The sequence below is a fragment of the Acomys russatus genome, chromosome 24 (assembly GCF_903995435.1).
Source record: "Acomys russatus chromosome 24, mAcoRus1.1, whole genome shotgun sequence".
In the NCBI taxonomy this organism is placed as follows: Eukaryota; Metazoa; Chordata; class Mammalia; order Rodentia; family Muridae; genus Acomys; species Acomys russatus.
In genome coordinates, this window is record NC_067160.1 from 5,297,315 (window position 1) to 5,316,532 (window position 19,218).

A 19,218-nucleotide genomic window follows, 5' to 3' on the forward strand; every position below is an offset into this window, starting at 1 on the left:
GTCACTATCTACAGGTGACATTAAAGCCTCCTTACATTATTCAAGATTAATGGCATTTAATGCTCTCCTAGTAATATAGCCTTCTTATATAAGTCAAAATCACATTTTGTTGAACAAAACAACTGTCTAAACTTTACCATGACATTTCTTGCACAGGCTTTTAAATAAATTACCAAAGTACCCTTTTTGTTATTTTTATAAACTGTTGACCTATTAGACTCAAAAATATTTCTAAAACTCCTTTTAAAATCAGAGTAGCTTAAATAAAAAATGTCATTGAATAATGGTTGAACATTGGCAAGACATATTTATCAATGGAAGATTATATATATATATATATATATATATATATATATATATATATATATATATATCCGGGAAAGTAAAGACTTTAGGTGAAATTAACTTTAATAAGTGAAAGAACAATGTCATTTTATTGAGCATACAAAAATGCTGAAAATTGTGAATAGATTTTACCTTTTCTCCTGAAAAAGACTAACATTAACGTTGGAAATGTGATCCACATGCAATGCCAAACAATGTGTTCTCATATCTGGAGAAAAATGGTGTCAAAACTGCCATTTTCTGAAATCAATCAAATTGTGTAAGTTCAGGTGCTGACTTTTTTTTTTTTTTTTTTTTTTACACAACAAACTTTTCTGTTTAAAAGTCATGGGGAAAATGGTCAAAATTATTTTTACTTTAGTATCAAGGAAATGCAGCACCAATGTTAATGTGACAAAGACATGTCAGTCAGTGCTAATCATAGATACCTCTTCGCACGGTGAGTATTTTGCATGCCATTGTGCCACCTAAGATTCAGAGTAGATGAGCTCGTGTTTAGAGTGCTTTTCTGGAGGACAACCTGTGAGGGCACCTGATCTGATTTACATAACTTTTCTGAGCCTACGTCCCTTTATTTTCAGAAAGTTATAACAATTATTGGAAAGTGCCTGGAACAGTTTTTCACATTTATGAAGCTATCAGCGGATGTGGATAATATGATTATCTTTATTACCCAGACAGTAAAACAATTTCATTTTCTTATGTTTGAATAAGTTTTAACCCTAATAGAAGCAATCATAAATATATTACATAAAAATGCCAATATATCTGACTATCATGCTGACTTTTATATTTCATAATTTGAGTTTTTAAATATAATAAAAATGATAAGCTAACGCTAATGGAGAATATGCACACCTTTGTGTGAATATAATTCTAGGTTAAAGAGCCTAAAGAAAGAAATAACTTCAATATATCCAACCCCTAAGATGATTTCTTGCATATTGGCCTCCAAATACAGTCTCTTCTCTGATAGCCATCACAGAATTAATTCAATATTTCCTTATTTCTCTACTGACTACCTCAACAGTGTTGAACCAAGTTTCCTAAAATAAACAAAATGTCAAGTGTTCATGGCTTTAAATCAAGGGGATTGAATTCTAATCCATTTTGCAATAAAGACCCTGTTCCCATCTGAGTCAGCAGGGCAGAGAGGCCTCTCTATTTAGGAAAGGCCATTTCCTATTTTACGTTCCCAACAGATTTATCCATTAAGCTCTGATTACATAATTGTAGGAATTCAGCACGCTGAACCTATAAACATGTCTAGATTCATGCCACAAGCTACTTCTGAGGTCATAAGAGTCACGTGGTCACATGTCAATCCCAGAAACACATTCCTGTTGCTTCACCTTTTTACTGCTGTGGCTTTCCAACCTTAACCAACCGCAGCCCGTGAACCTGTAAGTTGAAATAAACCCTGTCTCCCAAAAGTTGTCTTTTGCCATGCGTTTGGTTACAGCAAGGAGAAAAGTAACAATAAAGCTTTATCTGGGCTCACAGTTTAAAAGATTCCGGTGGAGCAGAGAAGCACACTCCATGCCATTTAGAAAGGAGAGAGAGGCCCACTGTTAGGGGCTTCCTTCATGCCTCCCTTGATTCCTCAAAGGCACCAGTCTAAGGGGTGGTGATGCCCACCTTGAAAGTAGCCTTCCATCTTTAGCATGTCCTTTCTCAATGTGAGTTCATAGATACTCCAGAGGCAGCCATTACTATCCCAGGCACTTCTCAATCTACCCAGTAAGTCAATCCAGCTAAATCATCACAGGCCCTTTCCCCCACAGGCCATCTCCCAGAAAGTTAATAGAACAGAGTTATGAAAGTAATTACGACGACAGTGTAGCCAACTGCTTGCTCCTTAGCAAGTCTACTTTTAAAATGAAGTTAGATTTCCTCAAACTGCCGCAGCTATTTGTTTCTCCTCTAAATTCTAGTGCTGAACACATAATCTCTTATTCCAGCTATACATGGATATCCATTCACCGTTCCACCTTATCCACAAGCTTTAAGGTTTTTTTTTTGTTTGTTTTTGTTGTTGTTGTTGTCTGTTTCTTACCCATTATTTGAATGCATTCTCCTCCATTCTTCCCTTAAAATCTCAGCTCAAATTTTCTTGTATCTAAAGTCTTTTCCGGTCTTGTCACTCAAATGTGTACACTCTCCCTGCTCTACTGTGTACTGAGAACAGTGCGTTCTCTGCTCCAGAATCACGTCACGCACGCCCCTCTCTGAACACACAATCTAAAGGCATATGCCTGTGTTTCTTACTGCATATGATAGGTGATCTTGAAAGGTACTAGTTGTGTGAATTTATCTTTGCCCTCTCATGGGTTAAACTGTATGCCATATGGTAGAAACCAAATTATCACTGCCTAGGCTTCTGTCCCCAGACCACTCTTGCTTGCTAGTTATACAGTCTCACAGAAAAATAACAATAACACAGACTACTAACAATAACATACATATATATTTCCTTCACACATATAACACAGTATATTATAGAGTAATTGAAAGGTGTTGAAATTGGTATTCTTGGCTTACATTACAGTTTTGATACATATTAGTTAAGTGATCATTGACAAGTTATTTAATGTCAGCTTATTTCATCCATAAATGATGTCAGTAAAACAGAAAACATCTAAGATTGTTTAAAACAGAAAAAAATCTTCTCTGAGGGCCTTAGAGCTTTGTACATGATAAATTTAATGAAGAAATTGTTATGGTTTGCTAGTGTCTTAATTTTGACTTAGCTAATATATATGTATATATATATCCTCCTTTTAGAGTTTTCTGTATTTTTGCTATGAATCTGTCTTTGAACTTGGACTTTGAGAGCAAATGTCAAACAGCAGATAAAAAGGAACATAATCAAAGTCTATAATCTAGCAAATATCCCTTTATTCACCTGTTTCAGTAGCCTGCAGATACTGTCCTTACTAAATTGGATGAAGGCAAATGCTAACATTACATAATGGCTATAATGCAGACTATGACTGTATGAGACAATGCTCTATTGTTGTGAAGAGAAACCACAACTATAGTAACTCTTACAAAGGAAAGAATGTAATTGGGGCTTGCTTCTGGTTCTGAGGTTCAGTTCACTGTTGCCACGGCATAGAGCATGGCGGCACACAGGCAGACATCATGGTGCCAGAGAGTTTGAGAGTTCTACATCTGAATCTGCAGAAAGTGAGAGAAACACTGGTCCTGGAATTGAGATAGGAATTTGTATTTGCACACTTGTATCAGGAAAACAAGATTTAGATGATTAGAATCGTATGATGTAGAATCTTACCTTACTTCTGACTTTTTTTCAATTTTTAATTTATTTTTTAATTTTTAATTTGTAGCCCCCACCCTTGCTTCCTCCCTGTCCCACCCTCCCTCTCAATTCCACCCTCCACCCTCCCCTAGTCCTGAGAAAGTGGGAGCCCTCCTTCCTTATCATGTGATACCAGCCTATAAGTCTCATCTGGATTGCTTGCATCCTCTTTCTCTGTGGCCTGGCCCCATCTGGGACACAGACAGCTTTTGACTTCTTACAGTTTTCTCCTAGTTCTTAACTGTTTTTTGCCCTTGCATAATAGTGGACTAACAACCAAAAACAAAGCTTTTGGGAACACAACTAGCGCCATCTGCTCCACGTACAGCTCATGGCCATAACATTCGTTAATAGTGTGGTGATCTAGGAATTGGAGAGTGGTCCTGTAGCCCACACATAATTTTGGAGATTCTGTGGGAAACATCTGGGGCCAAGATGGGACATCGGTGGGAGAACAGCAGTTGCTGCCCAATTTTCCTGTGCTCACAGCCATAAGAAAGGCAAGGTCATTGCCTTGGAAATGATCAAAGCAGGGAAGGTACAGCAGGTAACACAGAAACACTGGCTATGTCGGCAACACTTGGCAGAGAATGAATAAATCAGCCTCCTGAAAGTTGTTGTTCATTTATTTTTTATAATATATATATTCCATAGACACTATGATTCCCAAGAGACTGGAAATCAGAAGGGAAGTCACAACTGCTGAGTTGCTAGCAGTGCAAGTCCCTTTCGGGTGTATCAGTGTGCTGTGTGGCTATGCGCATATGCTATTTGCCACATTTACTTGCAACAGTAATCATCCGACAACTGTACAAAGGAAGATAGAGCTCTGCGAGAGCACCTTTATGACGACATTCTAAGAGTGAAGTCTTGTTCCTTCCAGGTCTGAGAAACTTGCTTAGGGTCTCTTAATTAACTCAAAGTATTCTCTTGGTTCATGGAGACAGAGGAAAAACTGAAGGCATAAGGGCCTAAGAGAAAGCCTCTCCATGAATGAGAAATGGTGGTACTAGGGGAAAGACTGTCAGCTTTTCTGTCAGGTTCAGTTCTCGTTTCCTGGCACAATCCTCTGACTTCTCCCAGAGCTAAGATGGCAGAAGCATTCTCACAACCACCTTAAGGAGTCTTTGGACCACCTCATTCTTACAGCACACACACACAATCTTCTGAGCCCACACGATGGCTGCGGGTAGCGATTGCTGCTTCCTCCTAGATGTGGTGAGGTGAAGTCTTGTGTGATGAGGACAGGTCACATGGCGGCTGCGCAGTTGAACACGATGAAGACAAGGCATTAAAAGCTCAGGTTAGGAGCAGGAAGGGATGTGAGGCTGCTGACAGTTGAGCCCAAGGATGTAGTGTGAAAAGGCGTCTGCCATTTTGACTCTTTAGTCCATTTGTGCTCCTACAACAGAACACCATAAACTGAGTCAGCTCTGGAGGACTGGGAGTTTGTATCCGGGTACTGAGATTTGTTCTGGGCCTTACAGCATGGCAGAGGTAGAAGGAGGAGAGATCAAACCTGATTTACAAGATTTTTAGCCTGTTTTTTTTCAATTCTTATTTTATTTAAAATGGATTTTTTTTTTCTTTCTCACATATCTTGTTTATGGTTTCTCCTCCCTCCACTTTCCTGCCTCCTCTTCAGGTCTTCTCCCTTTTAGATCTACCCTGTTGGTTATTTGAAAACAAACAAGATTCTAAGGGATGTTAATAAAATGAGATGAAATAAAAATATAATAAGATAAAACAAATCATAACACATTGGAATAGGACAATATAAAGATACAGAAGAGAAAAAGGCCCACAAAACAAAACAAAACAAAAGAAATATAGATGCAGAGACTCCAGAATCCCATAAGAGCATAAAATTGGAAGCTATAAAATATACACAAAGGACATGTAAGTTTGAGGGGCAGGAGGTGGTAAAAGCAAACATACAAAAAAAAAAAAAAAAAAAAAAAACCACTGGGACTATACGATGGCTCTACCATGCCCAAATAAGGTATAGGAACTTTGATAGTCACCAAAAATGAAAAAATCAATGTGTTTGCAAAACACATAGGGAAGGATAGGAGTTGAGGGGGATGGGTAGATAGGAAGATGGGGATCTCTGGGGACCAGATGCTGTCTCTGTCAAGTTCTGAGCCTAGAAGGAAGGAGGCTAGGGTGTCACGGTGAGCTCTGCACTCCAAGAGTTTTGTCATTAGTTAGATGTGCAGGGAGCATATGGCCACTTGGAATAAAGAGTCTCTGTACAGTCATCGGCATTGTTCACAATACGAGCTTAATATTTTCAAAGGTCATTTCTTTTAATTACGTGTGTGTGTGTGTGTGTGTGTGTGTGTGTGTGTGTGTGTAGTGTGTATTTGTTATTGTGTTTAAATGTGCCTGTGGTGAGTACAGCACAAGAAATGAGCAGAAGAGGGTGTGAAATCCCTGGAACAGGAACTGTAGGCAGTTGTGGCCCTCCAGACTTATATCAAACTCCTGTTCTCTGAAGAGTGGCAAGCACCCTTAGAAACTGAGCCATTGTTCTGAGAAGGTTATTTTTATGGAAAACTTTGCCTCTTATCCTAGCAAATTTACCTTTATTGGTATGTACCTTTCTATCTTTTGTTACACTTTTAAAAGTTGACAAGATTTAATGCACAAAATGCACTACTACAATTAAGCAACTAGTAAGTGAAAACAACTTTATTGTAGCATTAATGTGTGTACACAATATCCCCATATGCCCCTCCGAAGCATCATTTATATTCTTCTCGTATTGTGAACACCAATGACAATGTTTGGTCATGGCATTTCCACATGTGCATACAGTGTTCGTCCACTGTAGTCCTACGCTTTGCTCTCATCTTTCACTTCCCTCCATGGCCTTTTTGGTTTCATATCCTTTGTTTTCATTTCTTCTTGATTCCACACACAAAGGACAACTATGACTTCTGCATTTGTTGGACTCATTTATTTCACCTTATGATCTCTACTTTCACCCATGCTCCCTACAAATGAAGTACTTACGTACTTTAGAATGACGTGGTAAAGCTTCCTTGTCCATTATGTTACATATTCTTTTCTTTTGCTCTCAAACTGTGGATGCCAAGGTTGATGTCACAGCCTGGCTATCTCGAATAGGGCAACACTAAGCATTGGAATGAAAATGTCACTATTATAAACCGAACTGACTGAACTATTGAGGGACAAGTCTAGGAGTGGTATGGTTGTATCATACCATGTCGATGGTTTTAGTGTTAGCTTTTGAGAGTTTCTCACACTTTCTTGCTTGTACTAATTACATCCCCAACGGCAGTGTGTAATGTTCCATCCTCTGCTGCCTGAACAGCATTTGCTGCTGATCTTCTTAATGATACTAATTCTGACTGAGGTGAGATACAATATTTTAATTTAAAATGTGTATTAATGCTGAAATTGATAACCAATTTCAGTGATGCTTTAAACTCTATAGATGTATTAAATTATTTCATTTTAATAAGCAACTTAACCTTTTTTAAACTTTGTAATAACAGTGGACTCCACATTCAACAGGTATTTTTTATAGCTGTGTATAACATTTTAGTTTAGTATTCATAATAGATGTTTTATAATATATAATACAATAATCTAAAATCATAATATATTTTAGCATTATCAATGAAAATCAACAACCTTAATATAAATTATTCACTATAACAAAATTGATTAAAATATGGTTCAGTAACTAAAGACATAAAATGTTAAAGGAATACATTTTATTAAAATGTAATCAATTGAAATATTTTTATTACTTTAATTTTAAAAGTATAAAACACTTCAAGAAACACAGAAACTCAGATGAAATCACATAGTTAGCAATGATTGAAAATAGAAATCATATTTGAAAAGCTAAATTGCTTCTTTTATTGAAAATTGTTTAATCAGAGTGAACTCATTTAACTTGAACATAGTGTTTTCTTTAGCATTTAATTCTGCTTGGCAATAAAATTTCTCAAACAAAAATGTGCCGCTCTTAAGAATTTTTTAAAATTCAATAAAGATCCAGCAATTGTTCAACCTGCATTTACCCAAATGACTTTAAAATTAATGTCTACACAAACTAGACAAATGGCCATTTAAATCAGCTTTATTAATAATTCCCCAAATTTGAAAGCAACAAATTGTGTTCTTTAGCTGGTCATTAAATAACTATACTGTGGTAAACATCAGATTAGGAATATAGTTCAGGAACAAAGCAAATAAAGAATGCAGTTACAGAAAGGTGTGGAAGAACTTTAAACATATACTAGAATTTCACCAAAGACAATTTAAAAGATATTGTTATTGTATGACTTGAAATCAATAACATTCTAAAAAGCAAGCCAATAAAGTAAAGTATCAATGTCTGCCACTTGTTGGGGAGTTCCGAAGGGAATAGATGGATACATGGAAATGCTGGTGGATCTTCAGATTCTGAAACTGAGCTACTTTGTATAATAGGCCAGGATGGATACAATATTTCTGTAAACCTTTAGAACTAAAGGTGAAACTTGAGGTCTGGAAATGAAGCTTAGCCGGGCATGTCTTTCTCCATGTTAAACAAACTTGGGTTTGATGTCCTGCACAGCATGTAAAATGTCACAGTACTCCAGAGGTAGAAGTGAGAATCCAAAGTTTACAGTCAGCATTAGCTTTGTTTGTTTGTTTTTTTTTTTTTTCATTTATTCTTGTTACATCTCAATGTTTATCCCATCCCTTGTATCCTCCCATTCTTCCCTCCCTCCCATTTTCCCATTATTCCCCTCCCCTATGACTGTTCCTGAGGGGGATTACCTCCCCCTGTATATGCTCATAGGGTATCAAGTCTCTTCTTGGTAACCTGCCGTCCTTCCTCTGAGTACCACCAGGTCTCCCCCTCCAGGGGACATGGTCAGATGTGAGGCACCAGAGTACGTGAGAAAGTCATATCCCACTCTCCACTCAACTGTGGAGAATGTTCTGACCATTGGCTAGATCTGGGTAGGGGTTTAAAGTTTACCACCTGTATTGTCATTGGCTGGTGCCTTACTTTGTAAACCCCTGGGCCCAAATCTGCCTATCATAATGTTCTATTTGTAGGTTTCTAGGACCCTCTGGATCCTTCTACTTTGCTATTCTCCCATGCGTCTCTCATTTTGAGTCCCAATAGGATGTCCTCCCCTCTGTCCCAGTTTCCTGGTAAGTGAAGGCTTTCGTGAGACATGCCCCTTGGGCTAGTATGCAGATATAAGTGAGTATATACCATTTGAGTCTTTCTGCTTCCCGGTTAGCTCACTCATTATGATCATTTCTAGCTCAATCCATTTGTCCACAAATTTCGGGAATTCCTTGTTTTTAATAGCTGAGTAGTATTCCATAGTGTATATGTACCACAGTTTCTTTATCCACTCTTCTATTGAGGGACACTTAGGCTGTCTCCATGTTCTGGCTATTATGAATAAGGCAGCTATGAACATGGTTGAGCAAATTTTCTTGTTGTGTGCTGGAGCATCTTCTGGGTATATTCCAAGGAGTGGAGTAGCTGGGTCTTGAGGAAGCCCTATTTCCATTTTTCTGAGATAGCACCAGATAGATTTCCAAAGTGGCTGTACTAGTTTGCATTCCCACCAGCAATGAAGGAGTGTTCCTCTCTCTCAGATGTCTTTGAAGCCAGCTTGCGATAAGTGATAATCTGTCTCAAAATCAAATAAGGGCTTTAACTGAGAAGTGGCCTGGTGGTGAAGGAGGCTTGCTACTCTTCCGGAGGGCTCAAGCTCAGTTTCCAGAACTTACACCACGTGGCTCAGAGCTATCTACAACTGCAGCTCTGTAGGGGCGGTTGCCATCGACTTTTGTGGGCACATGTTATAATCATGTACACACATCTACAAGCAGATATACATATCTACACATACTTAAAACTATTAAAGAATGATGAACAGTGAACTTTTAATGTAAACTAAAGACACTAGTTAACATTAGTTTATAAACAGTGGTTCAATTTTCCAAATGTATAATAGAAACACGAGGTGGTTATGTGGGAAGCAATGGACAGGGGACAGAAATGAAAATTTCTCTTCACTTTTTCTTGCCCAAATCTATGAAAAAAAAAATGAAATATATGTGATGTAAACTTAATGTCTGTATATAAAATGCTTTAGGGGAGGTGAGTTTGTTAGGTGAAGAAAGCATGCATTTTATTGTACAAATAAAGGTATTGAGGTTTAGTTTTTAAATAATGTAATTTGGTACTTTCCAAACATTTTCATAATTACAGAGACATGCAAGCATGCATAAAAGGCAGGCGTGAGTACTACGTAACTTTACACAGTTTAAAAGAAGTCATGTTAGACTGCCTTGCAGTTGCATCTTGGAAATTGCCCAATTGTTTGCTATTAAAAGTATTCTAGAGAGTTTGTTCTTATAGAAATGTATTTTTCATTCACTGCTGGAATGAAGAGAGATTGTCACAAGCTAAGAATACTCATTCTTTTTTTCATCAGAGAAATGTGGCTGTTTCTATAATATGCACAAACTTCTGCAGACTAATTCTCATTTCTCTTGCATTATACTCCACAGTGTTCTCCTTGAACTTGCAAAGTATACTGTAAAAGGCTATCAGGAGAATCCTTTCTATAGCTTTCTCTCATTTAATCTTTCTTGAGTCTGAGAGCATAGTGCATACATGGTGAGATAGCTTTTATAAATCACAAACGAAAGCTTACAGTGCGATTCATATTTGAAAAACCACTTCAATCCAGAGTGCCTTTGTCCGGCTCTGAGGAATATGTGCACCTTTCCAAGCACATCATCTGCCGATTTCCTAATCAAAACAAGCCAGACTGGGAGACAGTGGGAGCTATTTAAAACAACGATGACCACTGTAGTGCATTATAGTTCAGCCATTTGCTAGATGCAGAAAACAAAACAAAACAAAAAAAAAGTCATTTCAGTGAAATCTGAATTCGTGTAATAGACCAACATCTTTATACTCCACTTACTTTGTTAATCATTGACTGAACAACATCGTGCCTGGAGCCGACTGACAGGAATTTTAACCTGATTAAATATCCCAGTAAGGCTTAATACCTTTAAATGGAATTTTTATGGCCTGTTCTGCACGCGTGTTATTAAAATAGTGCCATCAAGAAAACCACAGACACACATAATAGCTCATCAATTTGTAACTAAGCACTTTTGACCTTGAAAAAATCAGCTGTCTTTCAGACTAATGTAGTTACATTTTAGGCAGGAAAGGGGACAATAAAATTATCGTGCTTATTTTTGTAACATGTCAGGATGAGAGTTAGGACTAAAGGCCCTGCTGATGGCTTCTTATTGATATTGCCAGCAACCTCTAACATTTGGATTAGAAACTCAGACCTCATCCTAATAAAAAATCCACTTAATCAATACAGGTCCTGCTAACGGGATGCATACAATCTACCACTGATAAGATGAAGGGTAGAGTATATATTGTAATCCCTTTGAAGTTTACATTTCTTAGCAATCTGAAAGAAAGAAAAAGTCCCTAAATTATATTCCCTTTTTCTCAAGCAGAGATATATACACAATAGCAGTGAAAGGATTGAAAAAGAAGTCCACTGAGGCTCTCCCAGTCAAAGACCAAAAGGTGTAAGAAATTAAAAAGAAATGAAAACAGATGTCAAAGGTCAAATCAACAAAGTGAATAATACTGGCAAATTACTTTTAATTCATAAAATAGCTAATCTGGAATGAAGTATGCAATATTAAATAGATTTGGTTATTTTTTTTTCTTCAGGAGCAGTATTTTCACAGGTAAAGCACATCCAGTCTTTTCAGAAGCTAAAAAATGAAGTTGTGTCACCCACCTTTGACAGTACACTACATAATATGAAATTTATTTCTCACTGTCTCTCCATAAAGCACTATTTACCTTTTGACCAAGTTGTGGGGTTAAACTCAGGAAACACTGTGAGAAGTGACTAACAATGGAAAGAATATTTGGGAATATTCCAAGCCAGAGTGAAACAGGCCACCATGTTGGACAGTCCTGCCTATCAGAAAGAATGGCTGCTACAATTATATGCTGATTTGTAGGTCCTTCACTACTTCTGACATTCTAAACCATTCCCTTGGAATGTGTGTGTGTGTGTGTGTGTTTTGGGGAAAGTCAAGTAGTTATTTTATCTCTAAAAACCACAATATATGCTTTGACCCCTTCAGGAGGAAAGCTAGAAACTGACTGCTTTTTAATTTAAAATCAGCATATTATGTTATACTAAAGAAAAAAATAGATTATTCTCAAAGTGTGATTTGTATCAGCTGTCTTTGCCTGAAAGGAACCTACTGTTATACAAGTCAGAATCCTGCATGTCACTCTGGCTGAGAAAAGGGTTGTATCCTTGCTGAAGGCAGAGTTCTTGCACCTTGCTGAGTATGTAGCAGGCAGCCCTTCCTGGGAGCTGCTGGGACAGACAAGATCTTTGAAGTAGGTAAGTAAAGAATTTCTATGTTGTGGTTGACATATCCTTGATTGCAGTTGGGCAAGAAGTGAAGATTCCTGAATACCAGAAACTACAGTAGGGAAGGACCTGATTGTGATGGTGCTGACTCAACTCTTGAGTTTAGTGCTCTGACAGGAGACATGAATGAATTCATTCTCAACCATATAAGAAGTAAACAAAGGCAGAATTATAGAATATCAGATTCTTCCCTTTGAAATGAAATTGGCTCAGATGGCTTAGTGAATAGTTTGACAAAATTAACAGAAACTCTCTTATATCTTAAGCAAAATATTTTACTGATTTATAGAAAATGTGTCACCCAAAACCAACTACCATAAAAATATTAAAATTCCAATAACATAGTGAATCCAACCATATGATAAAAATCAATGTGTCATGATTACTTGTGCTTTGTTTGTGCAGTATATTCAATATGATATTTTTATTAAATTATGTCATTTTCCCCAAAGTATCTCGGTTTTCTAGCCTAAGAATATGCTGGAAAAAAATAAAAGAAATCAAAAGACCAATAAACAAAAATCTTCAGATAGTTACTATTTTCATAAATAACAGAACCATTTGAAAAGAAGATTGTAGAGGAATTTTAATCCAGCAACACAACTGGATTTGGCAAGGGGTCACATCTAAAAACATGATCTGGTTAGAATACAGGCGCTCCCTTAGTACACATCTTTAATCCCTCTGGCTGGAATACAGACATGTCTTTAGTACACACCTTCAATACTAAACAATGACATCTAATTGAGGGGCAAACAGAGTGAGGACTCAGAAAGAAAGTATTGATAAGTCAGAGATAGGATATATCCAACTCTCAGGAGAGAGAGAAAGAGCAGTAAGGAAGAGAGAGGGGAGTTGTTTGGTTTAGTTTAGTTGAATGCAGTTGAGTTCAGTTGAGTCCATGCAGTCACTGCAGTTCAGTTAATGGAGTTCAGAGGCATTTTTTCCAAGCAGATCAAGTCATTCATTGGGAAGTACAGTCAGTTTGAATCATCAACTTGGAGAGGAGTTTTGAGCCAGAACAGTTGAGTTGAACCAGCCAACCAGAGTTGAGAAAGAGCTGGAAAGGGTGAGTTTATTCAGCAGTAAGTCTTGAAGGCTGAAAACATTCTAGGCCTAGGTTAGAAGATGGAGGCTGGAAATTGAAGTCTTCAAGGTCCATGTTTGCAGAAGATTAAATTGTAAGGAGGCTAGAAGCTTTCAAGCCTAGGACTAGGGATATTTAGATAGAAACGCTGTGGGCTCAGCCCAAGCCATGTATTCTTAAAGCTTTGGTACAGCTTTCATCTGATCCCCTCCTCTGAGGAAATAAAACCAACATTTACATCTGAGGAAATAAAAACCACATTTGCAGAGGCTATCCATGAATAATTGATAGAAAGAACACATATTATTAGTCATTTTTCCAGTGCTAGACTAAAATGGCTGTGAAAATTAACTTAATATGAACAAAGTTTTACAATTTGGAGGTTCTAGTTCGCAGCCATTGCTGTACACTCAGCCCTAGGACTTTGTGGCTCTGGTGGACTAAAATAAAATAGTACAAGCATGTAGGACAGGAGAGCTGGCATCTCATGGCCAATTGTGAAAGATAGCATGTCACCGTTGTCCCCATTAACTTTGGAGGGCAAAGCACTTGCTTCCACAAGGCTCGAGACTTTCAAAGGTTCCACCCCCTATCATTTTGAAGGACGTGGTTGAAGTCTGAAGACCTACTATGTTATGGTTGACCAGGAGATATGTGTTTGTGGTGCTTTTGTGGCTGAGCCATCAATATTTCCTGCTTCCTCAGATACAGAAGCAATGTCTGTTAGTGGCTCAACTGTGATGCTCAGTGATGTCATTCATGATTTTATTTTCTTCTTGAGCACCTTACACTCATGACTGCTTGATGCAAGAATAAAAGTCCGATTCCATTCCATCAATGGGAGACATCTTGGACAGGTCTTCCTAGCTTACGAGTCCCCAGGAGACTAACAGCACCTTTGGGTCAGCTGAGCCCTTTATAACTGCATTGCAGCTGGCTTCTATCCATGCCTCTATTTCTACTCCCTCTCATATTTGTTGAAGAAATCACTTTGAAATACTTCTTATGAACACATCTTAATTTTGGGGGTCCATATTTTGAAAAATGCAGTGTAAAATAGTCTGTGTCTTTAAAAAATAACTTTAGAAATTATTTGACTTATAGACTTCCTGCTGTACCATTGTTTTACAACTCTCTAACAAGTAACATGAAAAATGACCTGTAGTCTTCTGTTGGAAGAGGAATCATCCATTTCCTGCAGATTGCTGAGCAAAGAATTTGTATAGAGCCCATTGGGTGAATGAAACAAAGTCATCTGTTCAACTCAATAATTTCACCAAATGCTTCAGTTCTGGTGCTGACCAAAGGAAAGACTGGTCTATGAGCATCTATCCCTATGGTCAAAAGCACAATCAAATGAGCGATGAGACTATTAGTTCCCAGATTCATTAAGGTCAAATCAGGTCTCAAAGCAGAAAGAGAAAATAATGGCAAACCGTGCTGCAACAGCAATATTAATGATTCATTAGGTGACAGTGTAATGTTCACGAAATAATCTAAATCGAAAGTGTCATAGCACATACACCAAGGTCATGACACAATAATATAGAAGAAAGGTTATCCCAAGGCACTCCAAATGGACAAGTCAGAGTGATTTGTTGTGATTGCTTTCTGCTGGTGCTAAAGATGAGCATAAAGTTTTGAAAATTCAAAGAGTACATACTTGCAGTGTATCTAGTGATCACAAATGAATCGTAAACTTATACTTTTGCTTCCATTTTATAGTCATAAGGCCTTCTGTACTGATCATGCTTACTATGGAGAAATGGTCCTTTTGCCTTGTTAAAATAATTCCATCGAACAATTAACTAGTAGATTATTATCTCACTGGGAAGAGTTAGTTAGAAATAGTAGCATAAGGCTTTTAATCTAAGGTTGGTAATGGATCAGGTGCTTTCTAGGTCGTGCTCCTCATGACATCAGTCAAGATCCCAGTGTCTGACTGGAAAATAGAAGCTTTTTGCAGAGTTGCTTAGTAAGACAAACAGTAAACGTCTGAGCTTTTCACTGGGGTTGTTTGTTTGCCTGTTTGTTTGTTTGTTTTTGGTTTAGTGTTTGGTTTCTGGGTTTTGTGGTGCGTGTGTGTGTGTGTGTGTGTGTGTGTGTGTGTGTGTGTGTGTGTGTGTGTGTGTTGGTACCAGGACCAATTTTATGCTTTACAATTAAACATCAAAGATAGAATATAAGAAGATAAAATTTATGAGATGAAAATATTCTAAGCTAAGAGCTAAGGAAGGTAAAAATTGTACTACTTATGTTTCAGAAAAAAACAGGATAAGAAGGCATACGTAGGGCCATAATTATTATCAGAAAAAAAAGTACTGTAACTATTATAAATGCATCCCAGCAAGAAGAAGACAAGTCTTTTGGTACACTAGAATATAGGGCTCTGTGAACTACAATCAGATGGTGATAACATCAATCTTCTTTTTTAAAGCTTTTTATGCCACATGGCCTGATCTATTCTTACGGAAAAATTCTTATGATTTTTCATAAGCTCTAGTTTGTAAAGTTGTCAAGTTTCTATGCCTGCAGGAAATTTATGTTAGAAATTCAGATATTAAGTTTACATGCTGTCGTCGTCATCGTCATAGTCGTAGTTGTTGTTGTTGTTGTTACAACATTTGAATACTTACTAGTTAAAATGATGGGGTACCACATCCTTCTCTGCCTTAAGTCAGAGGGGAAAGTGACCCTTGTTGTCCAAGAAGGTCGAATTCAGATAGTGCTCATGAAGAGCAGAAGAAGGTTTGCAAGAGCCAAAAAAGAACAGAGAAACACTCAGAGATTGTGGGGAAACTCCACAACCCGAGAAGACAAAAAACATGAGGGAATGTAATTAGAAGGTATAACATCCAAATCTGAAGAAAGAAAGAGAGGTAATGGCAGGACCAGAAATTGGTGTCACACAAAAGGACATCATTGTTCTGCATCTTGGTGCTGGACCACTGAGCTGCCAAGAGCTGGTTTCAGGGAAGTCAGAGGATGAGCAGAATCTTTGAATGGAAGCCCACACATATGACTGGGGCATAAGCAGAGCTCTGCTCTGCATTTTCTGTAACTGCTCAAGGTCTGGAAACCAATGTTCGCAAACTGCTCCTGCAACATTAAATAGACGAGAGATCACAACCTATCTGAAGTCAGGCTACTGAACATATATAAAAAAGAAAATTCTTTCTCTATTCATCTGACTTATAACCTCATACCTTTTCATGCACAGCATAATTAGAAGTCAGTTGTGAAGAAGTCTAGGTGATATCACATGGATTTTCAGGACAGCAACCAATATAAAAAGATGCTGCTGGGTGGGAACAGAGGCTGAATGCAAATTAGCAGATGTGAGTGCACAGTAAAGACTGACAGCCAGAAACCTGTGTCTATCACTGAGTTGGAAAACTTCCGTTTCACAGGGAACACATAGGACAACAGTGACCACAGTTAATGTGTGAAAGAAGGGCTCTTATACTATCAAAGGGATGAATTAGTTCCTTTTAACCTAGAATAAATAAATGCCTACACGTACAGTGTGTGTGTGTGTGTGTGTGTGTGTGTGTGTGTGTGTGTGTGTGTGTGTGTAACATCTACAGATCTACAAACTACTCATGAATGGAAATTATTGTTGGTCAAAATTATGACACCGAAAAAGGACATTTCAAATGACTCTGGCTGATAACTTAATTACAAAGGCAAAATTTCAATTCTTATTTAAGGGGTGGCCAGACAGATCATGATGGCCAGAAATATATCATGGGACTTTTGTCACTCATGAGATTTCAGAGTTGTATTATACATAAGACTTGTAACAGGACTGAAAAGAACATTATCAAGGGTAAATCTTGACAGGGATAATAAATGACTAAAAAAAATGTAATACAGGTGGGATCTTACCACATGGCTCTGGGTCAGATCACTACACTGAAAAGGAAGGGAAAGCACAATTATTCTTTTTCTATTTTTAGTTCACAATTTTGCTAAGTTTTTGTTCACTTGTTGTTACTTCCTTTTTGCCTGTATCTTACTAGCTTCATACATTTGAGCACTATTGAAAGGAAGACTGCTTCTGGTTTTGATGTGAGATTGTAGATCCCTTCATGCAGCGTCTTAAGACATTGCTACTAATAAATAAAGTAACATCGAGAACACTCATACATTTTTGATACACAGCATTACATGTAATCTGCACCTTCAAGGGTTATTAGTTAACGTTAGAATTCTCCATTCATTTTTATATAAAATGATAGCTTTAATGATCTTGGAATGCATATTTTTGTTCAGAAATTTAGCATTCAGATCATTAGTTGTGTGAAAGTGAGCTCAAGTTAACATTGCATGACTTTTGTTCTAAAAATAGGACAGGACAGAAAGAGGCAACTTTCGGCTCATAAACCAGCCCTTCATCACAGCCCTGTGACTCTTTTTTGAATACTTCCAAGCTCAGCAACTCCTTTGTACGATTTGAAGGAGGCAGTCAAGGATTATTTTTTTCTCCATTGCTTTTAATCTGCATCCTGTAACAAAAACTTTATCATTTGTGTTTTGAAGTTCTCTGGCACACCTCTTTCAGATTGTTGGGTGCTGGTGCTAGTCTTTATTTCCCGTTAAATAAGTCATTTTATCTATTGAGATGTATTTACATACCTCCGTAGGTGAGGGGTTATGAATATATAAATGTACTTTGTTATATTTATTGGAATCTTTATTTTGCTTTCTTGTTTCTTTGGATATTCTCTGGCATCATCATTATTTCCCTCCAGCTATTTTCAATTCATACATGATTATATGTGATATCTACATATGTGTGAAAGCCCCTTATCAAAAATATTAAAAATCATGTTTTAAGGTTTGTTACATCCCCTTCTCTCCCTCAATCTCTATCTATCTATCTATCTATCTATCTATCTATCTATGTGTGTGTGTGTATGTGTGTGTGTTTATGTGTGTATGTTGTGTATAATTTTATTTATCCAATTATCCGTTGAAGCATGTTCATTAATAAAAACATTGTTTATACAGGGAATGTTGAATTGGTAATATCTTAGATATCATAATTTAAATTTATTTTATAAATATCCTGAAGCAAAATTGCAGCATTGCACAGTAGTTCTATTTTAAGGATTCTCAATACTCTGTCCAATGATGGCTGCACAATTTTGTATGCACTGCATACGACTTCATTTCTATTCATCCAATGTGTATTAATTTACATTATTTTACTAGTGTCCATCATGAATGGATATGTAGCCCTGGTTTGTCTTTTCTTGACAGTCTGTTGGCCATTCACGTGCCTCCTTTTGAAAACATTCTGTTCAGATTCCTAGTCCACTTGTAATTGTTATTGGCTATTTTTTAGCCACTAAGATCTATGAGTTCATCATATACTCTGACAATTCATTACAAATCTGGTATCATATTGTTCTACTTGTAGATTTCTAGGACCCTCTGGATCCTTTTATTTTGCTGTTCTCCCATGCGTCTCTCATTTCCCAGATCTAGCCAATGGTCAGAATATTCTCCACAGTTGAGTGGAGAGTGTGATACGACTTTCTCACGTACTCTGGTGCCTCACATTTGACCATGTCCCCTGGAGGGGGAGACCTGGTGGCACTCAGAGGAAGGACAGCAAGTAGCCAAGAAGAGACTTGATACCCTATGAGAATATATAGGGGGACGTAATCCCCCTCAAGAACAGTCATAGGGGAGGGGAATAATGGGAAAATGGGGGGGGAGGAATGGGAGGATACAAGGGATGGGATAAACATTGAGATGTAACAAGAATAAATTAATAAAAAAAAAAGAAAAAAAAAGATTTCTGAAAGCAAAAAAAAAAAAAAAAAAAAAAAAAAACAAATCTGAGGTAAGGTTTGAAACAGTTTCTTTCAGTCAGCCAGCTTTCTTTCTCATTCTGATGGGCTTTTTTTCCTTTTATGAATAGAAAGTTTTAAAAAGAGGAAAGATTTTTACAAGGAAGG